Source organism: Falco peregrinus, chromosome 2, assembly GCF_023634155.1.
Source record: "Falco peregrinus isolate bFalPer1 chromosome 2, bFalPer1.pri, whole genome shotgun sequence".
NCBI lineage: Eukaryota > Metazoa > Chordata > Aves > Falconiformes > Falconidae > Falco > Falco peregrinus.
In genome coordinates, this window is record NC_073722.1 from 116,180,195 (window position 1) to 116,187,145 (window position 6,951).

The 6,951-nt window shown below is 48.4% G+C and overlaps 1 long non-coding RNA gene across 1 annotated transcript in view; it reads left to right on the forward strand.

The window, feature by feature from the left end:
* LOC114011812 (uncharacterized) overlaps positions 1 to 5,756 on the forward strand; it is a 69,267-nt gene extending 63,511 nt beyond the window's left edge. Inside the window, exon 2 of the long non-coding RNA XR_003553908.2 lies at positions 4,557 to 5,756. This is a non-coding gene — a long non-coding RNA (uncharacterized LOC114011812). The remainder of the gene's footprint in view (positions 1 to 4,556) is intronic.
* The last annotated feature ends 1,195 nt before the right edge of the window (positions 5,757 to 6,951 follow it).

Genomic DNA, 6,951 nt, shown 5'->3' on the forward strand with positions numbered 1-6,951 from the left:
GCGAGAGGGGGTCAGTGCTGTGATTCTGGGGCTGGGCATTTTTGAAAAAAACACCAAGTGTTACAGAAGTGAGGATAAAAGACTAAGATGAGCTCTCACAAGTCTCAGTTTTGCTGTTTGCTTCCAGTCTTCAGTTCCTGGAGCCATGCCATTAGGTGAAAGCACTAACTTTCATGTTTTTATTGAATGTATTTCTATGGCAGTGGTGAGACAAACAGCACGTGCAGGGTAGGGCCAGCTGATGCCACCAACCGCCCCGAAGCCTGGAGTAAGTTAAATGAACCAGTAACAGACATATCTGCTCATGGTCCCTGTTCCGGAGCTTGCGCAGCCCCTCTTACGGGCAAGGTCCGATCGCTTTGTGCTCCCCATATTGGTCCTCCTGACCCCGCGTGTCTCATCTTTGGTGCTTGTGCTCTGGGGGGGTCTGGGCAGCCACCCATCACACCCCTCACCTTGCTGTGGGACAGGGTGATGCTGAGGTGCATGTCCACCTCCTCCTGGTAGTCAGGCTCCAGGTGTTCAGAGCTGGGATTGCTCCGCAGCTACCCTCAGTGCTGCAGTCATTAATGGGGAAATTTACCCCCCACTAGAAACATAACCAAATGTAATCAAATAAATAATCTTCCCATTCTCCTTCCCAAGCATTCTCTCACCAAAAAAAGTCACCACTTTTTTTAAAAAAAAAAAAAAAGTCAAATCAGCTGCTCTCTCCAAGCAAAGCTGGTGTTTATTGCCTGGCCAAGGATGACAAAACCCTTCCCTTTTTTTTTAATCAACATAAAAACACCCTTACCCTACCCACCAGCTCAACCTCCCATCCGTGACAGCCCCCTTCCCTCTCCCAAACAGGCAACAGATTTCAATTTAGCTTTGAGCGAGGGAAGCTCAATTGGGTTATTAAATTTCACACACTAATTGACACGCCTGCCATAAAATATAACTTGCACAAACACAATTTATACTAATGACACAGCGGGTGAAGCTTTCTGCTCCCAGTGCCCCTCTCCCCCAGCTCCCACGAGAACCCAGCTTAATTGCACCTCCAGTGCAGGGGCGGTTAGCAGGGTGGGAGGTTAAAGAGAAATAAATACTGGAACGTTGATGGGATGTTTCCTGTTCCGGCAGCGAGGGGTGTGCAGGCGATGGGGAGTGCAGACCATGGGGGGTGCAGGTTTCGGAGCGTGCTCCTCTTCCCAGCACTGCTGGGTGCACGCAGGCACAGCTCCCTGGGCACGCCGTGCTTTGCCTTAATAAATCCTTAATGGCAAGAGATTAACCTCAGCAGGGTTCCCTGGCACGAGTGAAACCACGATTATTTTACAGTTAGGTTTCTGCAGGCCTGTTTGGAAATCTTCATTTCCCTGTGACAGGCTGGCAGCTGCCCATCACCACATGGATGCTCAGCCTCCACCTTCCCTTTCTGCTGGGGCAAACCCTGCCACAACCACCCAGGAGCTTCCCTCCTTCCCATTCCATTGCAGAGCTTTGGACGCAAAGCTCACAGCATGGTTTTTCCTCCAGTTTCCCCTGTCACAGCTAAGTGGACACCAGTAGCTGGCGGAGCGAGGTGCAGTGCCCGGTGCCGGTGGGCAGTTGAACCATGAGGGCAGGGGTGGACGCTCCAGGAGCAGCAGCACTGGCTCCACTGCTTCCTCAAAACTGCTTTCCCCACAAAACTTAAACCATAACCATTTTTATTTTTTTATTTCTTCTGGAGAATGTTTTGAAATGATTGATGACAGAATCCTAGTGATGCTTGGCAGTTTAGCTGATTCTATTCCGTAGTTTCCCTACCAATTTAAAATAGATGCTCTTTAAAAAAAATAAATAAATAAAATTAAATGCGACTTTTTTTGCTTGTTCTCACTTTTTAAATTCCATTCTCCAAGTCCAGAGTCCTGCTGGACAACAAGGAATGGAGCTGGCATCCTTAGTAAGGGGATACTATTATAGTAAGGCTATATTCGCAGTAAGAGATGGGGCTGCACAGCTGATTTTTATATAGCTGTTGGAGCTGCATATCTGGGCTATAGTAGGCTATAGCATGACTTCTTTGCATAAGTCATACCATCCTTCTGAAGCAAAAATCAAGTGACTCACAGAGCCACAGTCTAATTTTAGCTGTGTCTGAATCACAATGTCAGAATTCAAAATTTGTTGCATGTCACAGTGACTAGGAAAAATCTGAGTCACTTCAGCATCTTTGTCTTGCATGTGTTTTCATGCAAAGAGCTTTCTGGATATATATGGAAATACCCATTTGGAGGGCCAGGGAAGGTATAGGTGTACATCCACACTCTTCATGCCTTCTTATTCCTGATCTTTGATGAAAAGAAGCCAGGAATTTATGGGGGAGAAGTAATCCAAAATATCCAGGCAGTGATGTAAACCTGAAACTTGTACTCCAGAGGAAAAATACTTGGGGTTCTTCATGCCATGGGGCAATACATGGCATCTGAGGGACACAAACCTGTTGGAGGACAAACATCTCACCATTCCTGTACTGCTGCATGCCCGTTCACAGCTGCCATGCTGGGGCTGGTCCTGCTGCAATGCAGCTGGGTCCTGGTCCTGCCGGGCACGGGCATGGCCCCGTTTTCTGGAGGCAGTGACTGAATCCAGCCAGAGACCTTCCTTTTGCCCACCCTGGGGGAAGGCAAGGCTCGGACCCTGCTGCCTTGGCCAGTCATTAATGCCGAGCATGGATTTCATTACACTGATTGCTCGGTTCTGTTATTAACAAGGCATAAATCTCCACGTTAGTCGCTCTCCACCTGCAGGTCACAACCCCTGGGAGAGGTCGGCAGTGGATGCCCAGCCTGGGTCATGGCCCTCAGCCCATTACCTGTCCTGTTAGCTGGGGCTGCCGAGGTGGGCTGGGGGCAGATACTGGCCACCCCTTTTACATCCATTTCCAGCCTGTCCTTACACATTACGCTGCTGGGGCTCTTTAGACTTCCCCAGTCATGACTGTGATCCTGGGGTCCCGACATCACGGTCCCAAGCAGGGTCTCAGGGATGGATACACAGAAATCAGGCCAGCCACCTTCACCAGACCCATGCCTTTCACCCGCAGGGCCCCCCGAAACCTCACTGCTCCTCCAGTGTTCCTGAAAAAATGGGAATTAATGCAAACACGGAGAGGCAACAGATACCTGCTACCAGCCTGTTTCTTCCTCTTGCCTTTCCTGCCACCTTCCTTCCTCCTTGTTGCTTTTCCCCCTTCTTTTGCTCTGAGTCCAGCGCTGGATCAAGTTATTTGATGTTACCCACAGATTTAATTATCAGAGGAGGCAGCAACCAGCTACTGAACTTCATGCATTGCTCGTGTTCCCCCTCCGGCCGTGTCCCTGCCAGGCTGAGGAGCCTCCAGCTGCCTGCACAGCCTATCCCACACTGTGCGGTCCCACCAGCTCACACCTCTGCCTGTTTCATATGATGGTGTATATATACATATATATATATATATATATACATCTTGCTGACAGTATAGACCAGCCCAAGGAGGACCTTGTGCTGTAGCTCTTAAGAGGGGAAAAATCTTCAGGGCTAGAAAAGACCTTTTTCCTGCTGCATTGGCTCTGGATTTCTTTCAGCAGGTAGATCAGGTGTGCTGTGCCACTGCCATGCCAGTGGCTATTCCAGAGAGCAACCAGGAACACGTGCAAGAGCCATGTTGAGTTGTGGCAAGTTACCGGGTCACAGCTCTGAACGGCTCCGCTGCAGCGTGGGATCGGAGTCCCCCCGTTAGCACGGCTGCTCCAGGGCACTGCTGCTCGCACCGAGCACAAAAGCTCTACACCACGCCAGCTCCGCTTTGTCTTTGCAGGATTTTTTGTCACCCAGTGGGGGAGGAAGGGTAGTGGGACCAGGTGGCATCCATCCAAAAGCAGCAAGCATTTCATTTTTGTCTTTATGGGCATTTTGTCAAGCATAACTGCAGACGGTAACTCTACAAACAGTAATTAACCACAAGCTGTGGGCAATGTTAAAGTGCTTGCCCCCTAACCTGCTGGTACACAGGAAATCTGAGATGCTGCTAATAGGTTTTCAGCAGCTGAGTCCATTTCTGGCCCAAATCTATTTGATATGGCTCTCAGATAACGCTGTTGATTATTTTCCTGAGCACTCACCAAATGTTTCCTGTTGTGTGAGTTTGACTGCAAGCACAAACAAACAGAAAGGCGGCTGGGAAGCTGCTGAAATCAATACCCCGTCCCGTCGGCAGGCACTGGTGTCAACTAGAAATGCATCTATGAAGCAGCATAATTAATTACCTAAAATGCAAGGCAAGCTGACAGTCCTAATTAAGATGGGGAGTGACAGGCTGGTGGTCCCTGGACTGCCCACTCCATTTTCTCAGGGCTTGTGAAATACGGGGGGATCGTCCCTCCTGCCTTCCAGGTGGCCAGATGGGAGGGCACGGGACTCCCACAGATCAATAGCTCATCCCAACTGCTGCAGAGGAAGGAGAGGCAGGACTGGGTGATAACAGCAACAACATCCTCTCTCCCCTGCTTCATCCACAGGGAATTTTCCTCCTTCCTCCCCAGGAGTGAAATTTTGAGTCATGGCTCAAAGCAAGAGGATCCAGCACCTTTTCCAAAGAGGACACCTTGTGAGTCACTCTTCTTCTGTAACTCCAGGTGCTCACACCACTCCTACAGAGGGGACATCTGATGTTGTCGCACGGTGCTTTTGGTCATACCTTGTAGCAGTGAGTACCACACGGAAACTGTTTCCTGGGAAAGTGTCTGACCAACAGTTCACTCTCCAAATTCAGACTCTTGATCTGGGTGTCTCCGTGCTGGGATGAGCTCTGGAGCCCAAGCAGGGTGTTATGCTGGTGGGGATCATTGGGATATGGAGCGTCTTGGCTGGATCCCTCTTGGCCCACAGGTCATTTTCTGGTGCCTAAATGGGTCTGAATTGATGCTCTGCCCTTGCCCAAGTCTCTTGGTGACTCTCACCCTTCCCACTCCACCAAGACCGCCACATACAGGGGCTCCCAGCTGGGTCCTTTGGGCACAGGATCAGTCCCAGGAGGGAGATGCTTGGTGTTTCTTGTTGACAGTCAAGTATGTTGTCTGCGCTGGTCCTGTTTCACGCCTTCCTTTTAGATTTCCTTTTTTTAAGGTTGCATTTCAAGGGATTACCCTCCAGAGCCGACAGACAGACAGGTCTGTCAGTCTGTCTGCTTAGTGCTCCATCTTTTCTGCAAAAAAAACCTTGCTCTATAGCTTGTGAGCCAAGGATTAAATGCACAGAAAGAAACAATTCACTGTGACTTGGCCTGTAAAGTCTTTTGAAAGTTAAGTTATGGCTGTTAAATGTTAACACCATATAATGCCTGTCTTTATCGTATCTTTGCAATAAAGTGATGACATGGCTCTATTATGAGCTAGTCACATAGAAGCTCCCAAACCTACAGTATTGTAACGGCATTTAATCTCCTTTCCAAGTGCCTGAGAGTTTCGCACAGGCTTTGTCTGCAGCATTTCTCCGGGATCGCCCAGCGCTCACACTAAGGCGAAGACATTTTAAAGAGAAAAGATGAAACCGCCAAGCCCACCCCCAGCTGTGCGAGGCCTGGGAAATCTCACCCTTTCCCTCGGCCGCCACAATGCCTCGCCTGCCTCGCCTGCCTCGCGCTGCCACGCTACCTGTCCTTCTCCCATCCTCAAGGACAACTGCAAACTTGCTTATCAGCCTGTAAATCAGCTGTGGCAATAAAAGGCTGGCATCCAGAGCAATAGCTTTTGTACTAATGTACTACTTTGCAATTGCTGTGCATATCCAACATATTAATGACACAAATTCATTACAATAAATGAAGACACTGACTGGCCGGGGGCCAGAGTCGACTAAGGACAAAAAAAAAAGTTGCTTTTGCTCCTGCCAGTTGGCAAGTTTGCGGTGCAAAGTTGAATGTGTCGGATCCAGGCGCTTTTGGTGAGTGACGGGAAGACGTGACTGCTAAATATAGTAGAAATGGTGCCAGGGATCTGGGAGTGAAAGCAGAGGCTGCTTCCCATGTGATCGGTGACTGGACATGTTTTCCAGGTGAAATTAAGGCGGCAAATGACTTCATCAGCAGAGTGATGGATTGTGTAAACCGATTCAGTTTGCGGGTAAGGAAAACTGTTCACTAATGTGAAGGACTCGGTGCAACCTGGAGGGGGGGGTCTGTGATTTTGTTGATCTATTGATTTATCTATTGCTCCCTTTCTTTGTCTCTACTTTTGGATCCATCTCCCTCCATTTACTGATCTAGCTGACCCTCTGTCTCCACGTGCTGCTCTTTTTATTAGTGGTCCCTCGGTCTATGCATTGACAGTGGACACAAAAATTATTGAATACCTTAGACACTTTACTGTGAGAGATTTAAAAATCTTTAGTTTAGCAAAGGACGTGCAGCAGAATATGTATCAGATCAGAGACAAGACATTTAATACCAGAATACTGTTTCATTTAGTAACAAAAGCCAATGCCTTCTATTTAAAATTATACCTATTCAAATGAGAAATAAGGCATAAATTTTTAAGGATGAGGAAAATTAGCCATTGGAACAAAAGACCAAGTGAACTGATGGATTCTGTTGCTTGCAAACAAAATCTTCATAACTGGAAGTGAAATTATAATCAGCTACATATTATTAGGTTAAAAGTTGAAGTAACTCAGTATTTTATGACCCTTGTTCTACGAGGGTCATATCAGGTGATATAACCTTCTGGATGCTTGCTCTACAGTCAGCTGAATGTGGAGTGGTGAATCCAGCCTGTGAGTCCATCCATCCACACAGCATCAGCCCCAGTCAGGTCTTGGAAGTCAGGAAACTGTGTAGGAAATCCTCTGGCTTGGAAATGCACGGTTTGGGCTGGGGGCTGGGCAAACCAGACCCAGCTTCTGCTGCTCCCTCTATTCTCTCTGGAAGTGTGGGGCATGCAG